Here is a 17,770-nt window from a genome sequence, read left to right as displayed (position 1 = left end):
GAGGATACAAACTGGCAGCCCATGGTTAGATTTGACCTATTGGGTTTATACAATATTTTTATTGTCCTAAGATTTTATTTGTTTATTTATTTATTTTTGAGACAGAGCCTCAAGCTGTTGCTCTGGGTAGAGTGCTGTGGCGTCATAGCTTACAGCAGCCTCCAACTCCTGGGCTTAATTGATTCTCTTGCCTCAGCCTCCCAAATAGCTGGAGACTACAGGCACCCGCCACAACACTCAGCTATTTTTTGGTTGTAGTTTTTGTTGTTTGCAGCCCAGGCTGGATCTGAACTCACCAGTTCTGGTGTATGTGGCTGGTGCCTTAGCAAGTGCAGCTACAAGTGCCAAGCCTTATTAATTAATTTATTTATTTGTTTATTTATTTATTTTGAGACAGTCTCACTCTGTCACCCTGGGTAGAGTGCCATGGCATCACAGCTCATAGCAACCTCAAACTTTTTTTTTAATTTTTTTTGAGACATAGTCTCAAGCTGTTACCTTGGGTAAAGTACTGTGGTGTCCCAGCTCACAGCAACCTCAAACTCGGGCTTAAGTGATTCTCTTGCCTCAGCCTCCAAGTAGCTGGGACTACAGGTGCCTGCCACAATGCCCAACCATTTTGTTGTTGTTGTTGTTGTTGCAGTTGTCATTGTTTTAGCTGGCCCAGGCCGGGTTTGTACCCCCCCAGCCTGGGTATGTGTGGCCGGTGCCCTACCCATTGAGTTACAAGCGTCACTTGGCTATTTTTGTTGTTGTTGCACTTGTCATTGTTGATTTTAGCTGGCCCAGTCTGGGTTCAAACCCAATAGCCTTATTGTATGTGGCCAGCCCATCAGCCTCAAACTCTTGGGATCAAGTGATCCTTTTGCCTTAGCCTCCCAAGTAGCTGGGACTACAGGTGCCTGCCACAAGGTGGCATAGCTATATTTTTTAAGAGACAAGGTCTCACTCTTGCTCAGCCTGGTCTCGAACTCCTAAGCTCAAGCAATTCACCTGCCTCGGCCTGCCAGAATGCTAAGATTACAAAGGTGAGCTACCATGCCCAGCAGTGTTAAGATTTTATACAAACTTCTGAGTTTCTGACTTATCTTGCAAAATTGGAAGATCTGGGCCAGGCACGGTGGCTCATGCCTATAATCCTAACTGAGGCCTGTGGATTGCCTGAGCTCACAGGTTTGAGACCAGCATGAGCAAGAGTGAGACCCTGTCTCCAAAAGTAGCTGGGCATTGTGGTGGGCGCCTATAGTCCCAGTTACTCGGGAGGCTGAAACAAGACAATTGCTTGAGCCCAGGAGTTTGAGATTGCTGTGAGCTGTGACACCATAGCACTCTATAGAGGGTGACAAGTAAGAGTCTGTCTCAAAAAAAAAAAAAAAAAAGAAAAGAAAAATTGGAAAATCTGTCAACACCAAGCTCATATTCTCTCATAGCAGTAACCAACTCAAACTTTTTTTTTTTTGCAGTTTTTTTTTTTTTTTTTTGGCCGGGGTGGGGTTTGAACCCACCACCTCTGGCATATGGGGCCAGCGCCCTAGCCCTTAGAGCCACAGGCACCGCCCCCAACTCAAACTTTTAAGTGGCGCATGTATTTTCTAATGCTTAGTGTTCTGCACTACTCCCTTGCTTTACTCATTTACTTTTATGGCCCTGTAGACATTTGATTTTCTGATTCTTACTTTACTGGGGTTTTGATTATTGGGTCTCCCCCACAAACCAATAAATAATGTATTGGGACAAGGGCAGGATGGCCAGAAATTGACAGGTGAGTTTGTGAGCAAGTATATACTTAAATCTTTCTCTAGAGCTGAGCCATACTTGATTATAATGGATAAAATGATACTTGAAATTAAAAGATGAGGTGAAATTCAGTTCAGCTCTTCAATATTTAGGCATGTACAATGTGCTGAGTGCTATATTATATTAGAAATTACCCCACATTGGTAATAGAAAAGGAAATTAACTGGCCAGCTTTATGAGGTACTGTGGAAGAGGTCTTTTTACTTGTGATGTGGAGCTGTTGTCCAAGAGAATAGTTGAATGAAGAGAGGAAAAACAAGAATTCTTTTTTTTTTTTTAGAGATAGGTCTCACTTTGTCTCCTTTGGTAGAGTACTGTGACGTCACAGCTCACAGCAACCTCCAACTCCTGGGCTTAGGCGATTCTCTTGCTCAGCCTACCGCGTAGCTGGGACTACAGGTGCCCACCACGATGCCCGGCTATTTGTTGTTGTTGTTGCAGTTCAGCTGGGGCTGGGTTTGAACCCACCACCCTCGGTATATGGGGCTGGCGCTCTACCCACTTGAGCCACATGCACCGCCCAGGAATTCTTTTACTTAATGTTGATTGAGCCCTGCCATGTACATTATTGCAAACTGACTAGAACTCTACAGGATACCAAGGAGAATTGCTTCTCTGCCTTTAGGCTAAGATCAAGTGTAGGATACCAAGGTCAGTCTAGCCAGGGTTTGAGTGATGTGTGTCTGTAATGTGTTACGGAGGTAGGATACAGAGAATGGTGCCTGAAAGGTCACCTGTGACTGGAGCTGCCAAGAATAGTGAGGATCCTTCTCTACCTACCTCCTCTTCCCTCCCCCTTGCTGTGTGGGCTCAAGTGATCTTCTTGCCTGTCTCCCAAAGTGTTAGGGGCCCACTGCACCTTGCCTAGTTAGGATCTTACTACTTGGAGATGAGATAGTACTATGTTTTCCAGGCCAAGTGAAAGCGTGAACGTAGAGGTCAGTGTTTAAGTACTACCCTTTTCCCCGAAAATAAGACATCCTCCGAAAATAAGACCTACTTACAGGAAAGATAAGACGTCCCCTGAAAATAAGACCTAGCGCATCTTTGTGAGCACACCTTAAAATAAGACACTGTCTTATTTTCGGGGAAACAGGGTCATAAAAAGTCCAGTTTGCCTAGAGAACAGGATTATTGTTATAAGGGTGGCATTGTAGTTAAGGCAGGAAATGGAGATTGAACAACAGCAACAATAATAATACATAAGATAAAATCTGAAAAAATTAAATAAAACTAAAAATATATTGTAGCAGCTCACATTTTTAGCATGATTACTATTTGCCAGATAATACACTCACATTGTAAGTAGTATTTTATTTAATCCTCATAACAACACCAGTGAAGTAAGGTGTGCTATTTTTATCCCTTTTTCTAGATAAAGAAAACTGGGAGTAGAGCTGGCAATTAATGGAGAAAGAATTTGAGTCCAGGCAGTCTAATTGAAACCCTGCCTTCTTAATCTCTGCAAACTCTACAACCAAATTATGGAAGGTTTTGAATGCTCTTTTCTATTCAATCTGGGAAGTTTGGACTTGTTGATCTAAATAGTGGGACACATCAAAAGTTTTTAGTTGTACAGTGAAGTAGTGAGAGCTGTATGTTAGGAAAATAAATCCTGATCATGAAGTGTAGGATCAGCACCAGGAGAAGAGAGATGCGGAGCTAGTTTATATTCTTTCCCTTTTCACTATATTGGGGTGCTTCTTGAGGGCTAGGCTGGTGTCTAACTCTGCCTCCCGCCTTTTCCCATCCCTCCCTTTCCCCTACATTGTTTACCTATTGTGTTTTCTGGCATATTTATTCTTAAAAATTTGATCTTTTTTCCTCCTCTTATTCTAAAAATGACTTCAGGTAACTGTTTAGGAACTCAATATTTGCTGAATTAATTAATGACAAGAAGTATGTATAGATGTGCACATATGTAGAATACTGTGGCTTTGGTGGAAGGAGTAATGCAGCCCTAATGTACTATGTATCATATATACATGGGTCAATATGAAAGTTTTGAGATACACAAAAATTAAGAAACATAAAATCTGTGCAGATGGAAACAAATGAAGCCCTCCTAGCAACACTCATAAGTGGAGGAAGTTGAAACTTGCCCAGGTGAATCAGAAAGGATGCTGACATCGGTTGGAAGTGAAATAATGGACCATAACACGGTCTGTTTCAAAACTTTAGTGACCAATGTATAAACCCTGTGAATACGTGGTAGTGATCAATGTGTAAACACTACAAATCAAAAGGCCAGGCTCAGTGCCTGTGGCTAAGCGGCTAATGCGCCAGCCACATGTACCTGAGCTGGTGGGTTCGAATCCAGCCTGGCTCACCAAACAACAATGATGGCTGCAACCAAAAGGCCAGGACCATATCTTGTGAAGAATTGCTTATTCAATGTCAGGATATTAATGATCACCAAATTCAGACAGTATTCATATTTGAGGTATTTCAGTTTGTATTTTATCATTAACCAGCTGCAACCCTCCTATTGGCATAAAAGGGCAACAGAAGTTCCCATTAACTAGCCCCTTTACTGATACTGAATCTGTTTGAAAATTAGTTCTGTAGTACTCATTTATATACATTTTCTACAAACCAGGCAGCAACTCATAGGAACAAATGTAGTTGAACCTCTATAGTTTACCACCTGCCTCCATTGACCACCTCTGTAAGTTGACCAAATTCCTTGTGTTGTACACTTCTGTATGTTGACTAGTTTGTTACAGTCCATTGGGTGGTCAACTTACAGAGGTTCTACTGTATTTATGAGGTACACTGGATGTTTCCATATATCTATACTATATTTGCAAATGTGTGAATTAAATTTTGGGATTTTACTGAGGGAAATCGTTCATGAGGTTAAAGTCCCTTGTCATTATTTTATTTTACTTTTTTTGAATATCTCTCTTTTTATTTCTCTACAGTAGTTTTTCTACTCAAAAATTAAAAGAACTTTAAAAAGTCTCAGAGTTTAGAACTGGATTACTTGGCCCTTAGTTTTCTTATCTCCTACCAGTTCAAAATGCTTGCATCTCGGAATGGCCAGGATCCTCCGGGATCTGCAGTTAGACTCAACACATTCTAGCCTTAGTACAATCTTTGTGGTTTTAGCCTTCTTCTGGAAAATTTGCTTTGCCCACCATAGCGACACTGCTTTTGATCATAGCGCCTCTTTCTTTGAGTATACAGAGAATCCTTGCTTTTCTTATGCTGGGTTATTTTGTGAGGTTGATGCTTCTTACAGAAAGTTCTTTAGACTGGGCACAGTCACTGTAATCCTAGTACTCTGGGAGGCTGAGGCAGGTATATTGCTTGAAAGCTCAGGAGTTTGAGACCAGCCTGAGCAAGAGCAAAATACTGTCTCTACTAAGAATAGAAAAACTAATCATGTGTTGTGGCAAGTGCCTGTAGTCCCAGCTACTTGGGAGGCTGAGGCAAGAGGATTTCTTTAATCCAAGAGTTTGAGGTTGCCGTATGTTATGATCATGCCACTGCATGAGACAGAAGGAGACACTGTCTTAAAAAAAAAAATTCTCTACATGTTTGAGTTTAAGCCTTACTTCCACATAACATTAAAATTATTGGAAGGGCTTTCCTATTAGCCATGTGTATATATATGCATGCACATATCAGTGTGATATCTAATAGAGTTAGAACCTCCATAGTTGACCACCTTCTTATACTGGCCTCCTTAAGTTGACCTAATTTTCATAGACTGGACATGTACCACATGTACCTATCAGTATGGTAGACTAGTTCTTTATATTGACCACCTCTGTATGTTAACCAGTTTGTTACAGTCCCTTAGATGGTCGGTCAACTTACAGAGGTTCTACCATACATTGATGTAATATGTCAGTTTTATTTATCAATAATATTTGTCCGTAAAACCTAGGAATGTTTCCTAAGGAAAATGAATCTTCAGTTGAATTATTTTGAGGTGTTTAGCTCTGTAGTTTGTTTGGAGATCAACCATTAAGATCAGAAATAATTTTTAAGTGTGGAGAAAAATTTGGTCATGGTAGTCGGTATAGACTGATTGCCTACCAGATGTTGAGCAGCATATGCAGTTGATGAATAATTAGTTTCTGCCATCCAGAAAACTAATTCATCTGGCAGATGATATAAACATAAGTAAAAAGGGTAGAAAATATAGTATTTTTTATATGAAAACATTCATTAAAATTTTTAAAACTTAAGTATCTTCTTAAATTTATGGCTTTCACATGAAAGCTATAACCCAGTTACAACCTAAGAATAGGGGGAAGGGGGAAAGGGAGGGGAGGGAAGGTGGAGGTGGGAAGAGGGAGGGAGATTGGTGGGATTACACCTGCAGTGCATCTTACAAGGGTATATGTGAAACTTAGTAAATGTGGAATGTAAATGTCTTAGCACAATAACTAAGAAAATGCCAGGAAGGCTATGTTAACCAGTGTGATGAAAATGTGTCAAACGGTCTATAAAACCAGTGTATGGTGCCCCATGATCACATTAATGTACACAGCTTTGATTTAATAAAAAAAAAAGAAAGAAAAACCATAAAAAAAAAACTTAAGCATCTTAGATGATAAGTTCTATGGGAATTTAAAGAAGACTTCATGGAAAAGGTATATTAGGTTCCTAAGGCATCTGTAATAAAGTACCACAAACCGAGTGACTTAAAACAACAGAATTTTATTCTCTTACTGTTCTAGAGGACAGAACCCAAATTCAGAATTATCAGGAGGTCCATCCTCCGTCTGAGACTTCGGGTAGAATTTTTACTTGCCTCTTTCTACCTTCTGTCAGTTGTTATTGTTTCTTTGCTTGCATCTGCATCATTCCAATCTCTATGTGTCTCTCTGTGTCCAAATTTCCCTCTTATAAGGACACGTGTCATATTGGATTAAGGGCTCACCCTATTCCAATATGACCTCATCTTAACTAATTACATGAACAGTGACCCTATTTTCAAATCAGGGCACATTTTGAGATAATGAGGATTAGGACTTTAATGTACTTTGTGGGGGAGACACAGTTCAACCCATAATAGGTGACATTTGAGATGACACAGAGACATTAAAATTTAGTAAATAAATGGGCTGGCATGGTTTTTCATACCTGTATTTCCTAGCACTCTTGGAGGTGAAGTCTGGAGGATCAGTGAGCTCAGGAATTAGAGACAAGTCAGAGCACTGGTCAGACCCTTTCTCTACTAATAATAGAAAAAAATTACCCAGGTGTTGTGGTGCATGCCTGTAGTCACAGCTACTCAAGAGGCTGAGGCAGGAGGATCACTTGAGCCCAGGACATGGAGATGGCATAGATTTCCTTAACGCTATTGCACTTTAAGCAGGGCAACAGAGTGAAACTGTGTCCAAAATAAATAAATAAATAAAATTTACTAAATCAATGGAAGAATAAGGTTGTAGTAAGTGGAGTTGAGGAGAGAAGCACAATAAGGGATATTTAGGTAACGAAGTAGAAGTCTGATTTACTGGTGTGTTGAATTGTGAAGAATGAAGCCAGAGTAGTTTTTTGAGGTCCTGGATGCCAGGTCTAACACATTTGAATGTTGAGTGAGCAGTGTGTGGGAACAGGATAGCACATGTTGTTGTTGTTATTGTTGTTGTTGCTGTTTGGCCAGGGCCGGGTTCGAACCTGCCACCCTCAGTATACGGGGCTAGTGCCCTACTCCCTAAGCCACAGGTGCCACCCAAGATAGCGCCTTTTGAAATGGTGGATAACTGATTCAAGCTTTGGAAAACTGATCCAAGCTTTAGGGAGATTCTATGATCAGGTGATCATGGATAAGTAAACACCCTGAAGAAAAACAGATGGTCGATGATTTAACACACCTAGCCTTTTTCATTTGCCTATGCCAATAACTTTTCACCAGAACGGTCAAGAAATCCCTTTTGCATAAAACAACAACAAAACTTTCTGTGTTTTACTTAGCTTTTTAATCTTAGTCAACTGTGAGCATTGAGAGATAAGTCAGCTTTTCAGGGTCTATATTCAAAAGCCTCTCCGTGAATTTCAGTATTAATAATCATGTCAATCTTCATTTTCTTTCAAACTTTTCTCCAAAGCACCTCTTTTCCCATCCTATCCTTTACCTTTTTCTCTGAACCCTTTTCAGGTTTTCCATATTTTTAAAGTATCTGGAAAGAGTTGAGGAATACTAAGTACTATTTTATGAAACTAATAGAAAGAATTGAGACTAAATGCTATCTGAGTTAATGATACATATTTCTTTTTCTGTGTCTTTTTAATGTTAGTTATGTTTGCTTTGTGATTAGTATAGCCCTCAGGTGCTTCCTTATTTGTTCTTAGGCAATTCTTCCTGATTCTATATTTGCATTGTTTTTATTTTCTCAAAAAATATATATCCCCATTTTATTTTATTTTTATTTTAGAGAGGGGGTCTTACTGTGTTGCCCAGGCTGGTCTGAAACTCCTGGTCTCAAGAGGTCCTCCCACCTGGCCTCCCAAAATGCTGGAATTACGGGTGCAAGCTACCATGCCTGGCCTCTCCCAATTATTTCTTAAAATATATTTCCTAAAGTGATTTAATTAGGTTTAAGGATAGCCCTTTTAGCCACATTTCAGATTATTTTTTAGAATGACTACCAGCTTATATTGCCAAATAGCTACTAGTTAAAATTGAATTTTATATTTTTCTTCTAGTACAATAATGGTGCCTCAAAGTTTGTGGGGACATTTTTGGATATTTTAAATATTTTGTCATGAAAAATTTCAAGCATAGGCATCATGATACAATGCTGTTAAATACTTTAGCATGCATCTTACAAATAAGGACATTCTCCTGCAGAATCACAATCTGATTATTGTGCCTAAAAAAATTAATAGTAATTCCTTAATATTACCTAATATTAAGTCTGTATTTAAGTTTCTCCATTTTTTTTCCAAAATGACTTTTATACCTGACTTGTTGGAAGTGCAGTCAAATTAAGGGCCATGCATAGCATTTGCCTGTTATTCCTGTATTCCTTTTTTTAACCAGGAACACTTCTATTTCCCAGCTATGCCTCCTCTCCTTATTCTATGACAGTGATTTGTTGACAGCAGAGCAGTTTTCTTTTGTTGCGCCTCCTACATTCTAGATTTATCTGTTTTCTTCATAGCATTTAACTTAGTTTTTTATTCCTTTTATTTCCCTGAACTGGAAGGTTTAAAAGATTATGAAGACTTGATTAGGCTGGATGTGGAGACTCATGCCTATAGCACTCTGGGTGCCCAAGGCAGGTGGATTATTCGAGCTCAGGAGTTCAAGACCAGCCTGAGCAAGAGTGAGACACCATCTCTACTAAAAATAGAAACAGCTAACTGGATATGGTGGTGCACACCTGTAGTCCCAGCTACCTGGGAGGCTGAGGCAAGAGGATCGCTGGAACCCAGGATTTTGAGGTTGCTTTGTGCTATGATGATGCCACAGCACTCTACCCAGGGCAACAGTGAGACTCCATCTCAAAAAAAAAAAAAAAGAGAAAAAAAAGACTTGATTAGATTCAAGTTAATCATTTTGACAAATATACATGCTTAAATATTCATTTTCCATCATATCATGTGTCTCTTGTTACTGATGATAAGTTTGCTCACAGGGTTATATAGTGAGTGCTAGATCGCTTCATTGTAAAGTTACATTTTTTTCTTTTGTGATTAGCAATTTTTTAAATTTTTATCAAGGATGAGAATTTTTTAAGTAATAAATGTATCTTATCTTGCTTATACTGATTTTTCATAGCATTTGACCATTTATTAACTGTAGATTCGATACTTTTATGTTTGTACTACGCGTTTACAATTTTTATTCAGTGTAACACAGAAAGGTGCATTGTTATAAAAGATGAATTTCAAGTGGCACAATATAAAATTTAACCAAAAAAAAAAAAAAGGTACAGATTACAATAATATAATAGGGGTTATTTCTTTGACAGGATTTTGTGATGTCTCTTGCATCAAAAACCTCCCTCTTTTTTTGAGACAGGGTCTCAAAACTGACATCCTTCACTGCTGGAGCACAGTGACACAATCATAGCTCACTGAAGCCTCAAGCTCTTGGCCTCAAGCAATCCTCCTGCTTTAGCCTCCCAATGTGCTGGGATTATAGGCATGAGCTACTATGCTCGCCTCATGCTTAAGTATAAATAGAATTTTCCTTTCTAACCACAGAAAGAATGTATGCTTATGGTAACAAGCTGAGCATCATTTGGTGTATGAGGAGAAAAACAACCATCTCTTCTCCAATTTCTATCTTACAAACTACCCAAGTGTAATAGCCTAGCTTGATTCTTCTATATTTTCTCTGTGCTTTGTAGAAACACAAATATGCATTATGTACGGATTCATTTTCTCTCATTTTATGTGATTATTATGATTCTACAACTTTTTTTTTTTTTTTAGGATATCATACACTTCCTTCTAAATCAGCGGTTCTCAACCTGTGGTTTGTGACCCCTTTGTAACAATGAAAATACATCCTGAAAACAAAATTAGGATATTTACATTATGATTCATAACAGCAAAATTACAGTTATGAAGATGCATATCAGATATTTACATTACAATTCATAACGGTAGCAAAATTACAGTTATGAAGTAGCAACAAAAATAATTTTATGGTTTGGGGTCACCACAACATGAGGAGCTGTATGAAAGGGTCGCGGCATTAGGATGCATTAGGAAGGTTGAGAACCACTGTTCTAAATCATTAAACCAATATTTAAATTTTTCGCTTGCTGCATAGTATTCTGTTTATGTAGGTTTCACTCTGTGGGTGTTCAAGTTGTTTATGATTTTTCTCATCACAAACAGTATTGTAGTAGACTTCCTCATGCATATGAGTATATCTTTAAGTAATGGAATCTTTAATTCTGTGGCATAAATTCCAAATGTGGGCTAAAAGATCTACTTATATCAGTCTTATTATGAACTGCTAGGTTATTTTCCACAAAGATTGTCACTGTTCTTATTTCCACTGGTGCTGGATAACATATCTTTTTAATTTTTGTCAGGTGACGGAATATAAAGTATTTTATTTTAATTTCCCCCTGGTCATTTCCCTGACCATTAATACATTGATTGGTTATTTGTATTTGCTATGCTGCAAATCACCTCTTCAAATCCCTAACCCAGTTTTCTCTTGGGTTGTTAATGTTTTAACTTTTTAATCAATTTGCAGGTGCTTTTGAATATTTGCGATATTAACATTGTTTATATTTGGTGCAAATGTATTATCCCCAGTCTGTCATTTGGCTTTTGACTTTGTGGTTTCTTTTGACATACAGACTATTTTAGTTTTTATCTAATAATTTCTATCTTTTTTCTGTATGGTTTCTGGGTTCATGTCTTACTCATTACCACTCCACTGAAATTAATAATTCTTCTAGATTTCTATGTTTTATTGTTTAATGTTTTTTTCTCTTTTTTGCAGTTTTTCTGGAGATTTATTTCTTTGTTTTTTATTTTTTTTATTTTTGAGACATAGTCTCACTTTGTCATCCTGGGTAGAGCGCTGTGGCATCATAGTTCATAGCAACTTCAAACTCTTGGGCTCAAGTGATCCTCTTGCCTCAGCCTTCGTAGTAGCTGGGACTACAGGTGTCTGCCACAATGCCTGGCTAGGTCATTGCTGTTTTTTTAGCTGGCCTGGGCTGGATTTGAACCTGCCAGTCTTGGTGTATGTGGCCGGCGCCCTACCCACTGTGCTCTAGATGTCACCCCTATTTCTTTGTTTTTTAATACAAATGAGTAGGTGTATCTGTTTTTTTTTTTTTTTTAATTGTTGGGGATTCATTGAGGGCACAAGAAACCAGGTTACACTGGAGCAGGTGTATCTTACTATTGAATTTCTTCTTCTTCTTTTTTTTTTTTTTTTTTTTTTTGAGACAAGATGTCCCTCTGTTGCCTAGAGTAGAGTGCTCACTGTAACCTCAAGCTCCTAGGTTCAAGCTATCTTCTTGCCTCACCCTTCCAGATAGCTGGGAATACAGGTGTGCACCACCAGGCCTATTTGTTGTAGAGATCAGATCTTTCTGTTACTCAGGCTTGTTTTAAACTTGCCTCAAGTGATCCTCACGCTTCAACCTCCCAAAGTGCTGGGATTTACAGGTGTGACCTGTGACCACTGAGCCTGCCTGAATTTCTTCTTCAGATCAAAAAATTATCTTTTCTCCATTGTTTGGGAGCTAAACACAATATTAAATTTTTTAGTTTTCAAATTTAAGCTTTGAGTACTTGCTTTTTGAATTGTACCATTTGGATGCTATCCTTCTGTTTGAGAATATTAGTACATCTACCTAATACAGTTCTTTCTGCAAGTTTGCTTAGCACAGTCACTGTGTTCATATCTGAGTCATCAATAATGATGAAATGGTAGTTGCAAGATCTGAAAATTGGTTTTAGGATTTAAGCATTTGATTTAGAAAATGACAATTACAAGAATATAAAGCAAAACAAATTAAGAAAGAAAGAAAAAAGAAAAGCTTAACAAAATTGTCGTAAATATATTAAGACAAGGGAAAAGAAACATGACTGATTCTTAGAATGATAATCTAAGGACTTTCCTTTAACTCGTCCCAGAGTAACTTAATAGGGGAAGAAAGCCATTGCTTTTTGTTTGTTTGTTTTTTGGAGACAGAGTCTCACTGTGTCCCCTCTCACTATGTCACCCTTGTGGCGTCACACCCCACAGCAACCTCAAACTCTTGGGCTTAAGCAATTCTCTTGCCTCAGCCTCCCAAGTAGCTGGGACTACAGTTGCCCACCACAATGCCCAGCTGTTTTTTGGTTGAAGTTATCATTGCTGTTTGGCAGGCCCGGGCTGGGTACGAACCTGCTAGCTCCAGTGTACGTGGCTGGTACCCTAGCCGCTGAGCTACAGGTGCCAAGCGAAAAACCATTGTTTTTTAAAGTTGTCTTCAATTACTGTCTTGTGGCAAGACAGCATTCATTATATAACACGTGAAATGCAAGACTTCCCTACTACTAAAAGCTTTGGACAAATTGTTCACTTGGGCTTTAAGTTTTCCATTCATTCCATGAAGATACTGGACTAGATTATTGCCAAGCTCTAGTTCTTACTCTGCTCAGATTCTCAAATTGTTTTTAGGAAATATTTTATTATTTTCTAAAATTTTTAGGGTTCTATCAATTTCTCAATGTTATTTGTATATTTAGAACATGAATTAAAAGATTGGTACTGCAAACCTATGTTTTTGATTGTAGCTTTACTATTAAGCATGAGGTAGTATTCATAATTAGAACATGATGTATGAAGTGTTTTTTCTCTAAATTTTATTTTATTCACGTACTGTGGTATCTAAGATGATGGAGGAGAGTCTCATTGAGCCTCTGACTTATTCCATTGGTTTATACTATGCTTGATTGAATTGTCAACTATGTGTTGATTGTATTATCAACTTTATATATATATATATATATATATATATGAGTAGTTTTGGAAATTTCAGGTTTCATAGTTCACTGATTTTTGTTTCTTTTACTAAAATGTCCAGATTGAAGTAAAAAAATAGTATTGATATTCCCTAATCCCTTTAATTTGTCTATTATCCCTACCAAGAGCAAACCAGGGCAGTTTGTTGATCCTTTGAGGGCACTGAGTTTCTCTGCTTTGGCTGGAGATCTGTACAAATTTTCCCTTGGGAGCTCTGGATTTGAGAATAGGAAGCATGTAATAGTTTTATAAGGACCTCACGAAAGGCTGTAGGGAGGGTGAGATTGTATCTTACCTTAGTTGTGCCAATGTAAATCATCTTTAATAGTTTGCATTTAACTGTTTATTTAGACACCTTTAAAATGCCTTATAAGTTATCCTAAAACATTTAAGGCTATATGGTTAAAAGACCAACTTAGTTTATTAAGTACTGGAAGTGTAAGATGCAGATTTAGGTATTCATAAAAATAATGTTATTTCAATTATCTATGCCACAGATTTTTTGTTATATACAGTATTAACTTTAAGAGCAGGGAAGCACCTTGTAGAGTGCTACTAGCAGTTGGTAAAAGGTGGTTGAATAAATACATCTATTGAAAGTATTCAGATTATGGTAGATTAGAAATTAAGACCTGCTTTCTTTATATGTGAGCAGTGTTATTTCTTATGTGCTATACAAATAGTTGAAGGTTAATTAGCAGTATAACTGTAAGTAGTAATACTGCCAGTCTCCTTCAGACAAGAAACTATAGAAAGTGGTTAAATGTATTAGGTAAATAACAGGTCTTTTTCTACAAAAGATGTGACCATTTAGGTTTTCTGTTTTGGGAAACTAGGATTTTAAAAGATATGTTTGAAGGATAGTATAATCCATGTATGATGGTTCAGAGCAGACTTTGGAGTTGATAGCCTGGAATTCTAATTCCAGCTTCAGCAAGTGCTCTGATTCTCTGAGCTTCAGTTTTTTTTCTTGGGATAAAATGGGCATGAATTCTGCTTGCCATGACTGTCATGACATTGCATATAAAAAATGCTAAGTAAATAGTGGCTGTTATTAACTCCATGTTTTCTGTGCAATAAAAGATTAAAAAAAAAAAATTAAGGGCGGCACCTGTGGCTCAGTCGGTAGGGCGCCAGCCCCATATACCGAGGGTGGGGGGTTCAAACCCAGCCCTGGCCAAACTGCAAACAAAGAATAGCTGGGCGTTGTGGCAGGCGCCTGTGGTCCCAGCTACTTGGGAGGCTGAGGCGGGAGAATCGCTTAAGCCCAGGAGTTGGAGGTTGCTGTGAGCTGTGTGAGGCCACGGCACTCTACCGAGGGCCATGAAGTGAGACTCTTGTCTCTACAAAAAAAAAAAAAAGAAATTAAGAGATACTCTGTACACATATTTTTCATTAAAAAATAACTCACGCACTATAAGTCTGAACTTATTCCATAAGATAAGGTTTTTTTTTTTTCTTCTTCTTCTTATTATTTTTTTATTGTTGGGGATTCATTGAGGGTACAATAAGCCAGGTTACACTGATTGCAATTGTTAGGTAAAGTCCCTCTTGCAATCATGTCTTGCCCCCATAAAGTGTGACACACACCAAGGCCCGACCCCCCTCCCTCCATCCCTCTTTCTGTTTCCCCCCATAACCATAATTGTCAATAATTGTCCTCATATCAAAATTGAGTACATAGGATTCATGCTTCTCCAGTCTTGTGATGCTTTACTAAGAATAATGTCTTCCACATCCATCCAGGTTAATACGAAGGATGTAAAGTCTCCATTTTTTTTAATGGCTGAATAGTATTCTATGGTATACATATACCACAGCTTGTTAATCCATTCCTGGGTTGGTGGGCATTTAGGCTGTTTCCACATTTTGGCGATTGTAAATTGAGCTGCAATGAACAGTCTAGTATAAGTGTCCTTATGATAAAAGGATTTCTTTCCTTCTGGGTAGATGCCCAGTAATGGGATTGCAGGATCAAATGGGAGGTCTAGCTTGAGTGCTTTGAGGTTTCTCCATACTTCCTTCCAGAAAGGTTGTACTAGTTTGCAGTCCCACCAGCAGTGTAAAAGTGTTCCCTTCTCTCCACATCCACGCCAGCATCTGCAGTTTTGAGATTTTGTGATGTGGGCCCTTCTCACTGGGGTTAGATGATATCTCAGGGTTGTTTTGATTTGCATTTCTCTAATATACAGAGATGATGAACATTTTTTCATATGTTTGTTAGCCATTCGTCTGTCATCTTTAGAGAAAGTTCTATTCATGTCTCTTGCCCATTGATATATGGGATTGTTGGCTTTTTTCATGTGGATTAATTTGAGTTCTCTATAGATCCTAGTTATCAAGCTTTTGTCTGATTGAAAATATGCAAATATCCTTTCCCATTGTGTAGGTTGTCTCTTTGCTTTGGTTATTGTCTCCTTAGCTGTACAGAAGCTTTTCAGTTTAATGAAGTCCCATTTGTTTATTTTTGTTGTTGTTGCAATTGCCATGGCAGTCTTCTTCATGAAGTCTTTCCCCAGGCCAATATCTTCCAGTGTTTTTCCTATGCTTTCTTTGAGGATTTTTATTGTTTCATGCCTTAAATTTAAGTCCTTTATCCATCTTGAATCAATTTTTGTAAGTGGGGAAAGGTGTGGGTCCAGTTTCAGTCTTTTACATGTAGACATCCAGTTCTCGCAACACCATTTATTGAATAGGGAGTCTTTCCCCCAAGGTATGTTCTTGTTTGGTTTATCAAAGATTAGGTGGTTGTAAAATGTTAGTTTCATTTCTTGGTTTTGAATTCGATTCCAAGTGTCTATGTCTCTGTTTTTGTGCCAGTACCATGCTGTCTTGAGCACTATGGCTTTGTAGTACAGACTAAAATCTGGTATGCTGATGCCCCCAGCTTTATTTTTGTTACAGAGAACTGCCTTAGCTACACGAGGTTTTTTCCGGTTCTATACAAAACGCAGAATCATTTTTTCCAAATCTTGAAAGTACGATGTTGGTATTTTGATAGGAATGGCATTGAATAGGTAGATTGCTTTGGGAAGTATAGATATTTTAACAATGTTGATTCTTCCCATCCATGAGCTTGGTATGTTCTTCCATTTGTTAATATCCTCTGCTATTTCCTTTCTGAGGATTTCATAGTTTTCTTTATAGAGGTCCTTCACCTCCTTCGTTAGGTATATTCCTAGTTATTTCATTTTCTTTGAAACTATGGTGAAGGGAGTTGTGTCCTTAATTAGCTTCTCATCTTGACTGTTATTGGTGTATACAAAGGCTACTGACTTGTGGACATTGATTTTATATCCTGAAACATTACTGTATTTTTTGATGACTTCTAGGAGTCTTGTGGTTGAGTCTTTGGGGTTCTCTAAGTATAAGATCATGTCGTCAGCAAAGAGGGAGAGTTTGACCTCCTCTGCTCCCATTTGGATTCCCTTTATTTCCTTGTCTTGCCTAATTGTATCGGCTAGAACTTCCAGCACTACGTTGAACAGTAAAGGTGACAGAGGACAACCTTGTCTGGTTCCAGTTCTAAGAGGAACTCCAGTTTTACTCCATTCAGTAAAATATTGGCTGTGGGTTTGTCATAGATAGCTTCAATCAGTTTTAGAAATGTGCCATCTATGCCTGTACTCTTCAGTGTTCTAATTAGAAAAGGATGCTGGATTTTATCAAATGCTTTTTCTGCATCTATTGAGAGGATCATGTGATGTTTATTTTTGCCTCTGTTAATATGGTGGATAACGTTTATAGACTTGCGTATGTTAAACCAGCCTTGCATCCCTGGGATGAAGCCTACTTGATCATGATGAATGACTTTTTTTTTTTTTTTTTTTTTTTTTGTCGAGACAGAGTTCTACCCTATGCCCTGAGCAGAGGGCAATGGCATCGTAGCTCACTGCAACCTCAGACTCCGGCTGTGGGCATCCTGCTGCCTCAGCCTCCGAAGCCGCTGGGATTACAGGCGCTCGCCGCGGCGCCCGGCTGGGTTTTTCCATTTTTTTTCATGAGTCGGGGTCTCACTCTTGCTCAGACAAGCCTCGAACTCCTGAGCTCAAGCAATCCTCCCTCCTCAGCCTCCCACAGTGCTGGGATTACAGGCGTGAGCCATGATGAATGACTTTTTGATGATAAGCTGTAATCTATTGGCTAGGATTTTGTTGAGAATTTTTGCGTCTATATTCATGAGTGAGATTGGTCTGAAATTCTCCTTTTTGTTTGGGTCTTTTCCTGGTTTTGGTATCAGGGTGATGTTTGCTTCATAGAATGTGTTGGGGAAGATTCCTTCTTCCTCAATTTTTTGGAATAATTTCTGCAGTACAGGAATAAGCTCTTCCTGGAAGGTTTGATAGAATTCTGGAGTGAAGCCATCTGGACCAGGGCATTTTTGGTTGGAAGATTTTTTATTGTTTCTTTGATCTCAGTGCTTGAAATTGGTCTGTTCAGGAGCTCTATTTCTTCCTGGCTGAGACTAGGGAGAGGGTGTGATTCCAAATATTGATCCATTTCTTTCACATTGTC

At 38.4% G+C, this 17,770-nt stretch overlaps 1 protein-coding gene and 1 non-coding gene across 7 annotated transcripts in view; both read left to right on the top strand.

The window, feature by feature from the left end:
* The window catches only part of NCOA6 (nuclear receptor coactivator 6), a 136,728-nt gene that overhangs the window by 6,386 nt on the left and 112,572 nt on the right, over window positions 1-17,770 (top strand). The gene's annotated exons all lie outside the window — the stretch shown is intronic.
* On the top strand, window positions 13,867-13,999 carry LOC128574376 (small nucleolar RNA SNORA19). Its single transcript, XR_008376746.1, has one exon. It is a non-coding gene; the product is annotated as a small nucleolar RNA SNORA19 (small nucleolar RNA).

This window comes from Nycticebus coucang, chromosome 21 (genome assembly GCF_027406575.1).
Source record: "Nycticebus coucang isolate mNycCou1 chromosome 21, mNycCou1.pri, whole genome shotgun sequence".
Taxonomy (NCBI): Eukaryota; Metazoa; Chordata; class Mammalia; order Primates; family Lorisidae; genus Nycticebus; species Nycticebus coucang.
This window is presented reverse-complemented; position numbering and strand designations above follow the sequence as displayed.